Here is a 12,887-nt window from a genome sequence, read left to right as displayed (position 1 = left end):
ATCTTGGGCTTTTGTTTCTACTTTTTTTTTTTTTTTTGCCACCTAAATCATGACTATTTTCTTTTTTTAATAAGAGACAGAGAAAGATCTTCCACATCCACTGGTTCATTCCCCAAATTGTCCAAGTGTCCGGGGTTGGGCTAGGTCAAAGCTAGGACCCAGGAGCTTATTCTGGGTCTACCATGTGGGTGCCAGGGACCCAGGCCCTATCCATCCATCGCTCCATCCATCCATCCCCACAATGGCCATGACTGGGCTGGGTTGAAGACAAAAGGCAGGAACTCATTAAAGTGTACTATGGGGGGTGGCAAGATCCCAATTACTGGGTAAGTCATCACTGCTGCCTCACAAGCTCTGCATAAGGGGAAAGCTGTAGTCAGAAACCAGGATTTGCTATCAAATCCACGTACTCTGATAAGGAACTGCTTTCCCAGGCACACCAGCAGGGAGCTGGATTAGAAGTGGAGCAGCTGGAACTTGACAGCGGTCCACAAGGGATGCAGGTACTGCTTAACATGCTATACGACTGCACCAGCATATGAATATTTCACTTCTTTATTTTTAATTAATTTTTATTAAAATGCAGATTTACAATGAGACAGACCACCTTTCACCTGCTGGTTCACTTCTCAAATGACCACAATAGCCAGAGCTAAGTCAATCTGAAGCCAGGAGCTCTTCCAGATTTCCCACACACCCATGCTTGGGTACAGAGTGCCAAGGCTTTGGACCATCCTCCACAGTTTTTCCATGCTGGAAAATAGGGAGCTGGATTGAAAGTGGAGCAGCCCCTAGAGGGAACCATATGCGGTGCCAACACTTGCAGGCAGATGATTATCCAACTAAGCCATCATACCACCCCCTCCATTTCACTTAACTCTTCATTTGTCCCTTGAAAGTTCCTTTCCAAAAGGTTTTCATGATAAAATAACTACTTCATTCCAGTATTTCCTCATTTATTTCCAAGCTCCCTAAACTTTCTCAACATCTCTTGTATTTAGAATATGGCTTTATACAATGTAAGAGATGCATTTATGGGGGGCTTGGGCACTGTGGTACAGGGTGTTAAGTTGCCATCTGCCATGCCATATGGCACAAGTTTATGTCCTGACTGCTTCACTTTCAATCCAGCTCTCTGCCAATGATCCTGGGAAAGTAGCAGAAGAATGGCCCAAGCACTTGGTTCCCCTGCCACCCAAGTGTGAGACCCAGATGAACCTCCTGGCTTTGACTTCAGCTCCAACCACCCCAATTGTTGTGGCCATTAGGGCCATTTAGGGAGTGAACCAGCAGGTGGAAGCTCTACTTCTCCTTTCTAACTTTGCCTTTCAGATAAACAAATACATTCAAGCAGGGGGGGAGGGCTTGCTTTTCAAACATATTTATGAGGCTGAGCTTCTGGTGAAGCAGCTCAAATCAGTGTGTAAGTTAGAGTTTTGACTCTTCTGATTACAGCTTCCAGCTAACATACTCTGGGAAGCAGAAGCAACAGGTGATACATGGGTTCCCATCACCCTGTGAGATTTGGATTCAGGACCTAGCTCCAGACTTCTCCCCGGCCCAGACCAATCCCAAATGTTGTAAGCAGTTTAGGAGTGAACCAATGAATGGAAGCTTGCTTCCTCCCTCAATCTCTACCTTTCAAATGAATAAAAGTTTAAAATTTTTTTTAAAGATTTATTTTTATTTTTATTACAAAGTCAGATATACTGAGAGGAGGATAGATAAAGAGGAAGTGCAGCTGCCGGGATTAGAACCAGCGGCCATATGGGATCAAGGCAAGGACCTTAGCCACTAGGCCACGCCGCCGAGCCCAAAAGTTTAAAATTTTTAATGTATTTATAATATAACCAAATAATAAAAAGGTTATTTATACAAACAAAATTGCAGTAAAAATTAAAAGTGACTTAATATTTAGGGTGAAGAAATTCACTTTAATTTTTCTTTTACTTTCATTATACTACCTATGCAAAAAGATGAATGCCATCCAATTTTAAACTGGCTAGTTTTCCTCTTCCACCTTTTGTTGAAGATTATTCATAAATGGACTATTTAACTCCACCTTATCAGCCATTCTCTCATGTAACTGTTTCAGGATGTTGGTAAATTTCTATGGGCATTCAAACTGAAGAAGCAGTCAGTGTAAAATCTGTCATGTCATGATTTTTATTTCAAAGCAACAGACATCCTGTTCTTTGTGGCTAGCAGAATTTAACCAGAAGTATACTCTGTGATCAAAACCAAGGCAGCCCCAATATTACAATCTGCTAATAAAGAGAAATGGTTTGAATTTACTAATAGGTAAATGACTGTTTTGTTAAAAGTGGCTTCTCTGAAGAGGAAGTTAGATTGGTTTCATAAGCTCAAGGGTGGGTAAAACACACTGACTTTGAGAAAGACTCAAATGGTAAAGGGATGAACAGAAGGGCCAGGAACATAGTAACACTTAAATTCACTGATTTAGTATTATTACTTAAACAAGAATGACCACCACATAAAACAACAAATATGATTAGAGATGTGGAGCTACCCAGAAAGAGTGGTTGCCCCCCTCATTCCTGTTCTTCCTGCAAACCGCTTGAAAGCAGTGTGTAGAAAAAAGAGGTAAACAGGTAAGCTAACCTAGTAAGATAAAAGACATTACATAATCTGTAAAGGGACCTCTCCTCATAGTAACAGTCAAGAAGTTTATCCCATTCTTATGTTTCCACACTAATTTAACAGAACCCTGAAAATAACTGGCATTTGTTTTACCCTGGCTTTGCCAATTTTATTGCTATTACAGATAAGCAGATATGTACCCTTTCCTTCTATAACTCAATTCTATATTTACAAGAACCTATCAAGGCTTGTGAGTAATAGCAACAGTTGTATATAACCATAAACTGGAAAACTATCCAAGAGACTAACAAAAAGAAATGTCTGCTTTAGCTGGCACTAGAATCATGTAATGAAAAGTCTTTGGGGCTAAACATGTGGTTGCAACATCCATATCCTACATTAGCATGCCTGAATGCAGTCCTGATTACACTCCCAAGCCTAGTTTCCTGTCAGTACACATCCTGGGAGACAGCAGGTGATGGCTCCAGCGGTCCTGGTTCCCACAAACCATGAAAGAGACCTCAAATGAGTTCCTGGCTCCTGGGCATTTGGAGACTTAGCAAGTGGACGGGAACTTTGTCCAGTAAGTAAAATAAGTTGGAAAACAAAAAATAAAATATCTGGGGCAGGCATTTGGCAGAGGAGTTAACAGGCCTACATTCCATATTGGAGTGCCTGGTTCCTATCCCCAACCCAGTTTCCTGTTAGCATGCATTGAAAGGAGGCAGCAGATGATGGATTATGCACTTAAGTATAGGACTAAGCTACCACCTGAGATACTGGCATCCCATATGGGAGCTGGTTCATGTCCTGGCTGCTCCACCTCCAATCCTCCTCCATGCTAATGGCCTGAGAAAAGCAACAGAAGATGCTGCAACATGTGGGTCCCTTGTTCCCCCATGGGAGAGCCAGATGAAGCTCTGGCTCTGTTGCAGACATCTGGGGAATGAACCAATAGATTAAAGATTCATTCTCTCTCTCTTTCCTTCTCTTTCCCTTCTTCTCACCTTCCTTCCTTCTCTTCCCTCCCTCCTTCCCTTCCTATAACCGAGTTTCAAGTTAAAAAAAAAACTCTTTAAAAAAGGGTGGAAAAACACCAGTTTCATCTTAAAAATACGTATGTGTGTGTGTGTATACATATATATGTGTTTATGTGTAAACTCTTGACTGGGAAACAGTTCCTCAACTGCAAGTTCAGTGAAAAACTACAAAGATAATATTTAGGAGAAGTAGAGTCCCCCCAAGACCTTAAGGGTAAAGTACTGTAAAAGTACTGTAAACTCTGTATTCAATGCCTTTACGCAAAAATAAGAGACATGTTTCAGTTTCACTATGAAGTACTAAAAGCACTGAGAAAAGGGGATGTTTCTTATTTAAATATGAGAAAGGTACAACGGAAGAAGAAATGGTTGGTTCACCACAGAGAAACAGAGAGGGGGAGGGAAAGAGAACCAAATGAAAAACCCAAACCACATTTTAGCACAGCCTTTGAAACACTAATCAAAACCAATCCTCCTCTAGTAGCTTGTTCAGAAGTCAAACATAATGAAACAAAAATCCTAACACACCCACAGGATTCCCAAGAGCCTGAGCCAAATTCAATGATCAAGACACTGCAGTCAAACTAACAGAATTTTGTGCATTTGGCTGCCTAAAAGCCTCTGTGTAAATCAATGCTCTGTAACTCTAGAGCAAGAAAAACACTGTTACTCAAAAGATAACTGATGTTTACTTGCTGCTTTTCCTCCTACACCACTTTAATCATCAGCTACACAAAGATCTCCACTATTAGGATGAACATTTGGTACAGTGCTGGTTGGGACACGCAGGTCCCAAACCACAGTCCCTAGGTTTGGTTTGAGTCCCTGTTCCACTTCTAAACCAGCTTCCTGCTGAGGCATATCTTGGAAAACAGTAGGTGGTGGCTCAAGTTCTTGGGTCCCTATCACCCATATGGCAGACTCAGATTAAATACCTAATTCCTGACTTGGGCCTCTCACAGCCCCAGCTGTTGTGTTGTGGGCACTGGAGGAGTGAACCCGTGGGTGGAAGATATCTCTTTGTGTCTCTCTGACTTTCAAACAAAAAAAAACAGTTTGAAAACCTTTAGTCTTTAAACTAAAGGGCAATATCTGAAATATGTTAAATGCCTCCAAAAATGGATCATATTAAAATATACAAAGACAAAAGTAGCAGTTAATGAATATTTCAAGATTAAAGGTATCAACATATTGATCTTCAGACTAATCTTGTTTTCTTTTCTCCAATACTGCTGCTACCTAACTAATCTATAATCCCCTCAATAGGCTGTTACTATATCACACCCATTAATCTTCTGATGCCTACAGTAATCTCAATTCATCTAACCAAATATTGTCAAAATATATCCATAAATATGCCAAACTGTATATGTGCATATACAAGGGCTCTTCAAACAGGAGATGAGGAATGCTGATTGCGAACCAACTATAGAGTAGATATTTGGGCCAAAGGTTAAGATGCTGTTTATGATGCCTGCACACCTTACTGGAGTGCCTGGTTTCACTCCCAGCTCTCCTTCATATCTCAGCTCCCTCCTGTGTTGCAGACAGCAGCAGGTAATGGCAAGTACTCAAAGTTGCTGCTACTGTATTATGATGTGGATTGAGTCCCAGCTCCTGGCCTGGCTCTGGCTTGGCCCCAGCTGCTGCATCACGTGAGAAATAAATCAGCAGATAGAAAATCCATTTTTCTGGCTCTGTGCCTTTCAACTACATTTTTGGAGGCTAGCACTATGGCACAGGCAGCACTTAAAACCGCCACATGTAATGCCAGCAGTCCACTTATTATCCAGCTTCCTGCTAATGGCCTCAGAAAAACAGCGCCAAATGGTCTAAGCACCTGGGCCCCTGCCACCCATATGGGAGACCCAGAAGAAACTCCCACATTGGGCCTTGCCTAGCCCAAGATGTTGCAGCCTACTACGGAGTGAAATAGTGGGTAGAAGATCTCGCTCTTTCAAATAAATAAATCTTTACAAAAATTTTATAAAAATAATTTTTTAAAAAACATAAAAGACTATGTAAGGATTGCAAATTCTCTGTACCAAAATATTTACTTTTCGAAGCTACTTCATCTATAACAATTCCTCCTAGCCCACTCATTAAGAAATTACGTCTTGTAGATGAAAATTTAGTATCGTAAAACTCTAAAATTAGTTTTAAACATACTATAATTGTAGAGTAAAATATCAACTTTACAAACAATTTAAGTATAAAAATAATCCACCCAGAATCTGGCATTGTGGCACAGAGGATTAAGCTACTGCCTGCAATGCTGGCATCCCTCATCAAAGTGCTACTTCTGAGTCATGGTTATTCCGCTTCCAATCCACCTTGCTGCTAATTTCCCCAGGAGGGCATATAGGATGGTGTGGGTGCTTGGCTCCCCTACCCGTCACCCATGTGAGACCAGGATGGAGGGCTTGGCTTTTGACTGACCTAGATCTGGTTGTTAAGACCACTTGCAGAATTGTACCAGTGGGTAAAAGATTTGTCATTCTGCCTTTAGATACATAAAAAATAAAATGATTTAACCACCATACCAACTCAATTAAATAAAAAATGGAAATTGGGATGGACTCTTAAGGCAAATGTATGATTCAATTTTTCTGGATGACAAAGCAAACACTGGATTGTTCCATAAAAACATGGTATCCTCAAGCCCTGCTGCAGTAGATAAAGTCAAATACAACCAAGCCTAACTTTTTGCTATCCTTTTCATAGATAATCACTTTTGTTACTGTTGCTAGCTGGGCTATGCTGAACTTTCCTTCTGTTTTAAAATCTGTCTACTTTAATTTACTCTGAGCTTTAACTGAATCATATATTTGCCTTAACAGAATCTATTAGTAAAATTACATAAACTTCTAGTGCTCCTGAAAACTTCAGAAGTACACCTTTGAGAAAAGTGAATGCGTTTCAGGGATCAAACTTTTAGCATACAGACTTCCTAGCCTACACTCTAATTCTCAGCTGTGCATACATAAAATGTTTCTCTGTCTCTTACACTTCCTTACAATATTATAATTAAGTTACACTGGATTTACCATGTTATAAAACAATAATATGCCTTATAGTTACAAATGCAGTTACTTCCTGGAAATTCTCTGTATGTTTCATAGTGATCTGCTTCTAGCAAAAGTACTTTATTTTCAACCAAACTTCTATGGCAAAGTACTTTTCTTCCTGAGCATACTAAACATTGTTCTCATGTCAATAGGATGTAACCACTACAACAGTCGTACAATCAATTCTAACTGGTCACCCTGGGACACAGGATTTTATAATAACGTGGAGAATTAATGTAATTTTATTTCAATATGAAGTGTAGTCTTTGCTCCAGCATTCCCAAATAACATACATGACAATCCTAAAAAAATCAAACCAGTGCTTTAATTAAGTACCAAAACCAACCAATACAAGAAATCTAAAGGTGAAAAGGATGAATATCCCATGTAAAAGGACTGAACTACGACTAAACCAACAAACAAACCAAGGTCTAAAAATTATGAGTTCTAATTATAGAAAAGCCAGCAACCCAAGCCAATATGTCTTAATCTTCTCATTCTTAAATTGTTGTGAATATTCAATCATAAGTGAAAAGTTTCAGAAAAGAAAAAAAGAAAGAATTGAAACTTAAAGATTTTTTACCCAAAGAAAAAGAATTCTTTGTCCTAACCTGTTCCACATACAGATAAATCCCAACGGCCCTGGTAAGTGTGGCAAGTTAGATAGATTTAAAGTATATTTACCAACTGGGAGGAGTTGGTTTTAATACAAAGGATGTAACCTTGGTTTAATCATAGCTGAGTGCATAAAGAGGCTTATGCTGTCAGTGCTGTCCTAACAACAAGAAGTTAAAAACCTTCAAGGATACAGCACAGCATTGCCTATGAATGATTATAAGTGTACATATGGTTCAACACCAAAAGGTAAAGGCTGGCAGCAGGCGTTTAGCTTAGCCTTTACAACACCTGCAGCTCACATCGAAGTACTTGGGCTGGACTCCTAGTTCTGACTCGTGGGTCCAGTCTCTCACCAACACAGATCTTAAGTGGCAGTGGCAATGGCGCAGATAACTAGGCCCCTGCCACCACGTGAGAGAACTGGACTGCGTCTCTGGCTACTGCCCTCAACTTCGGTCCTGCCCCAATTGTTGCGGGCAACTGGGGAGTAAATAAGTAGGCATGAGGGCCCGGCGGCGTGGCTTAGCGGCTAAAGTCCTCGCCTTGAAAGCCCCGGGATCCCATATGGGCACTGGTTCTAATCCCGGCAGCTCCACTTCCCATCCAGCTCCCTGCTTGTCGCCTGGGAAAGCAGTCGAGGACGGCCCAATGCATTGGGACACTGCACCCACATCGGAGACCTGGAAGAGGTTCCAGGTTCCCGGCTTCGGATCGGCGCGCATTGGCCCGTTGCGGCTCACTTGGGGAGTGAATCATCGTACGGAAGATCTTCCTCTCTGTCTCTCCTCCTCTGTGTATATCTGGCTGTAATAAAAATGAATAAATCTTTAAAAAAAAAAATAAGTAGGCATGAGCTCTCTCTCTCTCTACTCTTAAATAAAATTTTGGAAAAGAATATACAAAAAGGTTTTTAAAGTATTTTTGAAAACAAATTACAACTTGTGTTAGAACATTTTCAAATATTTTTATAGTACATATCTTGCTTTAATCATGGAATCTTTAATCATATCTTGCTTTAATATAGTTCTGATTTTGTTATATGCCCATTTTTGAAACTTTTTATATTACATAAAGCAATAAAACAATAGTCTTCACTTGACAAATTAAAACTAAATTGAAATTATGTCCCCCCTTTAAAAATTACTACATGGGGTAAAGTTTATGATATAAAACTAATAAAACCAGTTAACAAAAAGACAGGATTTACCATATTAAAAAAAGATTAGAAGAAAATAATGGACTTATGCCTTCAATTCTGCAAACTCCACAGACTGCTCACATAATCTGTCTACTGAAAAAACAAAAATCCCTAATTTATAGAGTAACAACCTGGGGGCAGCACTGTGGCATTGTAAATTAAGACTCCAGTTGCAGTGCCAGCATCGTTATGGGCACTGGTTTGACTCCCGACCGCTCCACTTCTGATCCAGCTTCTTCTTAACGGTCTAGAAAAAAGGCACACAGGATGGTCCAACTCCTTGAGCCCCTGCGCCCACACTGGGAGACCTGGAAGAAGCTCCTGGCTCCTGGCTTCAGACTGGCTCAGGCCCAGCCATTGCATCATTTGGGGGGTGAACCAGTGGATGAAAGACCTATCTCTTTCCCTTTCTTTCTGTCTCTGTAACTCTTGACTTTCAAGCAAAACATAAATCTTGAAAAAAAAAAAACTTTTAAATATTCCTTGAAAGTGTGTTGTTAAAAAAAAACTATGCATATTTTAATTTCATTTCCCACTAGCTTTTCATAGTGCCCTTGTATTCTTCACTTTCCTATATTCTGACATTTATTCTTTAAATCCTAAACTTAACTGCTTATAAATCCTGATGTACTCATTCTATCATCTCAGCATGTCTAAGTTTATTTCTATTGATTCATTTTTCTTCTAGTTATAGCTGACATTCTCTTACCTGAGTACATAAGTAACAGAAAATCCAGTTAGAAGTGACATGCTAGGGCCCGGCAGTGTGGCCTAGCAGCTAAAGTCCTCACCTTGAAAGCCCCGGGATCCTGTATGGGAGCCGGTTCTAATCCCAGCAGCTCCACTTCCCATCCAGCTCCCTGCTTGTGGCCTGGGAAAGCAGTCGAGGATGGCCCAATACTTTGGGACCCTGCACCCGCGTGGGAGACCTGGAAGAAGTTCCTGGTTCCCGGCATTGGATCGGCACAGAACCAGCTGTTGCGACTCACTTGGGGAGTGAATCATCGGACGGAAGATCTTCCTCTCTGTCTGTCCTCCTCTCTGTATATCTGACTTTGTAATAAAAAATAAATAAATCTTCTTTAAAAAAGTGACATGCTTGTACACTAGGAAAGCAGCAAATTGAAGGCTCAAGTGCTGGAGTCCCTACGACCCACATGGGAGACCTGGCTGCAGCTCCTCTTGGCCTACCAGCCCTGGCTGTTGCAGCCATTTGTGGAGTGAACCAGCAGAAGAAAGATATTTGTATTCTCTCTCTCTTCCAATGTCACTCAAATAAAAAAATCTTAAAAAACAAAAAAGACAGGCAAATCAGTAAAATACAACTCTGCATCCAGAAGTAATCCCTATGTCTTTTGTCAACTGATTCGCAACAAGAGTAACATCACTAATTAGTGGGGTTAGTCTAGCCAACAAACAGCAAGGAGATAAATGGAAAGATACACGTTCAAAAAAAAAAAGAAAAAAGAAAGAAGGTGGCTCTTCACTTCACACTGCGTCTAAAATTAACCGCAAATAAATCAAAGATCTAAATTCAGGGAGCTAAAATCATAAAGTCCATAGATACACAAATGACCAGTAAGCACATGAAAATATGCTCAACATCACTCTAGTGATTAGGAAATACACAAATAAAAAATGTAGAGATGCCACTTCTTACCTACTTTAATAGCTATAATCAAAACACTGAAAACTAAGCATCACTGAGGATGTGGAAAAACTGGAACCTTTGTGCACTGCTGATGGAAATTTAAAATAGCAATAGACACTTTGGAAAATGGTGTGGAGTCCTCAAAAATTAAACACAGAATTACCCTAAGATCCAAAAATATCATTTCTGGATTTTTACACCAAGTAAATGAATAGATTCTCAAAAAGTGTGTGTATTCATATGCATCTGACTTAAGTGGGAAAATGTGAACTAGTTCTGGGAACAGACGGTGGCAATGACTGAACAACTGTGCAAGTGTGCTTACTATCATGGAATTATATACTTAAGATGGTTGAAATGGCACACTTTACATTATGTACAGTTTACAATAATAAAAGCAAACATGTGAGAAGAAGGACCCATTCTATCAATCGGTGCAGTAATCACTTAGGAAATATCGTAGTGTGGGGCCACCATGGTGATGGAGAAGGTTAAGTCACCGCAATGCAAACCATATCAGAGCGCTGACTTGGCAGCTCAGTTTGCAACCCAGCTCCCTGCTGATGCTTCTGGGAAATCCGGATGGAGTTGCTGGGTCCTGGCTTTGGCCAGGCCCAGCACAAGCCACTGCAGGCATTTGGGGAACGAGCCAGCAATTGGGAAGACAGCTCTTTGTCACTCTTACATACAAATATGGTAGAACACATTTGCCTACCCGCCGCCATAGTGGCGCGGGGATGGGATTGGGGAGGGGGTGAACTTGAAAACTGGGGATTTAAACTTCCAGCAGCCTGTTGGCTGCTGGTGGGTGCCAGGCCAGGATCATCTCCATGCTTGGAGCCCCGATTCCATGGTCACAGAGTCCACTTGGTGACCTGTCCCTGGGCAGCCAGTGTGCCATTCTGCGCTAGGCTCTGCCTACTGGCCACCTGGCAGCCAGCTCTGGGGTTTGGGGGCTTTGAATTGCTGCTTAGGCATCTCCATGTTAAGCCTACTGTACGTCGGGGATGTCAATCAAGGACAGAGTAACTTTTCCTTTGAAGGTAAGGGAGGGTAATGAGACCTAGTAGGTTGGAGGAGAGGGACCAGATTATCTTTATGGATATGACTGATATACCAAACTCATTTAAATCCTGTGTAGTACTTGTAACCACTGAACAATGCTGACCACTGAACACCAGTCCATGCAAAAGCTAAGGCTCAGAGCTTGTCTAGCAGGACCATATCCTATTACCTGACATGATCATGGATCAGGAAATGGGTCATATTAGGCAGGGCCATGACATTAAGTAGCACATGAGAGAACCATATCTGGGGGTAGATTCTGTGGGGGATGTGTGGGCCCAACCCCGTGGAAATACTAGCCCCACTCAAGAGTTGGGGTGGTGATGGACTAAACTAGGTGTAACCAAGGAGCCTGCCATCACTCACAATTAAAGGAACCCACAACAGTAGAAACTGGTCAAGGCAGCAGCACCCGAATGTGCATCCTGAACAGGGTGTGGGGTGGGCTGGGCTGCAACATTCACCAGCTCATACAAGCCAACTGGAAGGCCAGACTATACCAGAACCTGGCCTAAAACCCAATGGCATGTATGAGAACTGGGTCTGGGAGTGGGTCAAGTGGAGGAACTTGGGAAACTCCCCTGGCAGGTCATAGCTCCCGCTGGTGAACACATGGTCCAGACCTGGGGGTCAGACAAGCTGGGCAAAGTAGCTCCAATGGCTGGTTAATGTGTGGATTGGTAATGGAACAGGGTGGACCGGGCAGGACTGAGCAAACCTTAGCCCACAAGCAAAATTAGAAATCAGGATAGAGCACAGGTCATGCCAACCTAGACTCTTGCACCGACTGGTCTGCGTGAGCCAGGGACGCTAAGACACAGTGTCTAAGGCAAGGGCCGGGACAAGTGAGTGGGTGTGCCAAGCTGAGTCAGAGCAACCACTGGCATGCGTACAATCTATGGCTGGGAACAAGCCCGGTTGGGGAGCTAAGGGGACACTCTAGCTGGGTTGAGGTTCCCACCAAGGAGCACAGGGCTGGAATGGGGGCTGCGTTCTGATTAGGATACAGTTGTGGTCTCACTTAGCACAAGTGTGGACTGGGACTGGATGCACCAAGCTGGGCCAGACTCCAACACCATTTGGCGCTCTGGAGGACCAGGGTAGATGTGGAACGGACTAGGCTAATCTCAGCCCCTCTGAACCATGTGTGAGCCGTATGTGGGTATGGACGAGCCATGGCTGGGCTGAAACATCCAACACTAAGAACCAGACTGGGTTGAAGGCCAGTCAGGAAAAGCCACTGTTCCTGCTAGGACAGGAGGTGAACTGAGTAGGGCTGGCTCATGTACACCTGGTATGCGCGAAATCTGGCATTGGGGGAGGTTCTGATGGGAGACACAGAGGGAGTTCCAGGTTCCTGCCTTCAGCATGGAACATAGCTAAGACAAGCCATGGCAGCCATTTGAGTGAATCTATTCATCTCTTTGTCACAATGTTCTTCAATAAATCTTTATTTTAGAAAAACACACACAGGGCCCGGCGTGATAGCATAATGCTTAAGTCCTCACCTTGAATGCAGTGCTGGGATCCCATATGGGTGTCGGTTCTAATCCTGGCTGCTCCACTTCCCATCCAGCTCCCTGGCTTGTGGCCTGGGAAAGCAGTCGAGGATGGCCCAATGCATTGGGACCCTGCACCCGCGTGGG

At 42.3% G+C, this 12,887-nt stretch overlaps 1 protein-coding gene across 4 annotated transcripts in view; it reads right to left on the bottom strand.

The window, feature by feature from the left end:
* Nucleotides 1–12,887, bottom strand: part of CSNK1G1 (casein kinase 1 gamma 1) — a 131,147-nt gene that overhangs the window by 103,276 nt on the left and 14,984 nt on the right. Inside the window, exon 1 of one of the 4 annotated variants that reach the window (XM_058665688.1) lies at nucleotides 7,321–7,365. The exons of the other annotated variants lie outside the window; for them this stretch is intronic. The gene's annotated coding sequence lies outside the window, so the exon portion shown is untranslated. Of the gene's footprint in view, nucleotides 1–7,320; nucleotides 7,366–12,887 lie in introns of those variants that run through there. 4 annotated transcript variants of the gene reach the window in all.

This window comes from Ochotona princeps, chromosome 6 (genome assembly GCF_030435755.1).
Source record: "Ochotona princeps isolate mOchPri1 chromosome 6, mOchPri1.hap1, whole genome shotgun sequence".
Lineage (NCBI taxonomy): Eukaryota > Metazoa > Chordata > Mammalia > Lagomorpha > Ochotonidae > Ochotona > Ochotona princeps.
The sequence above is the reverse complement of the archived record's forward strand: the minus strand, read 5'-3'. Positions and strand labels throughout refer to the sequence as shown.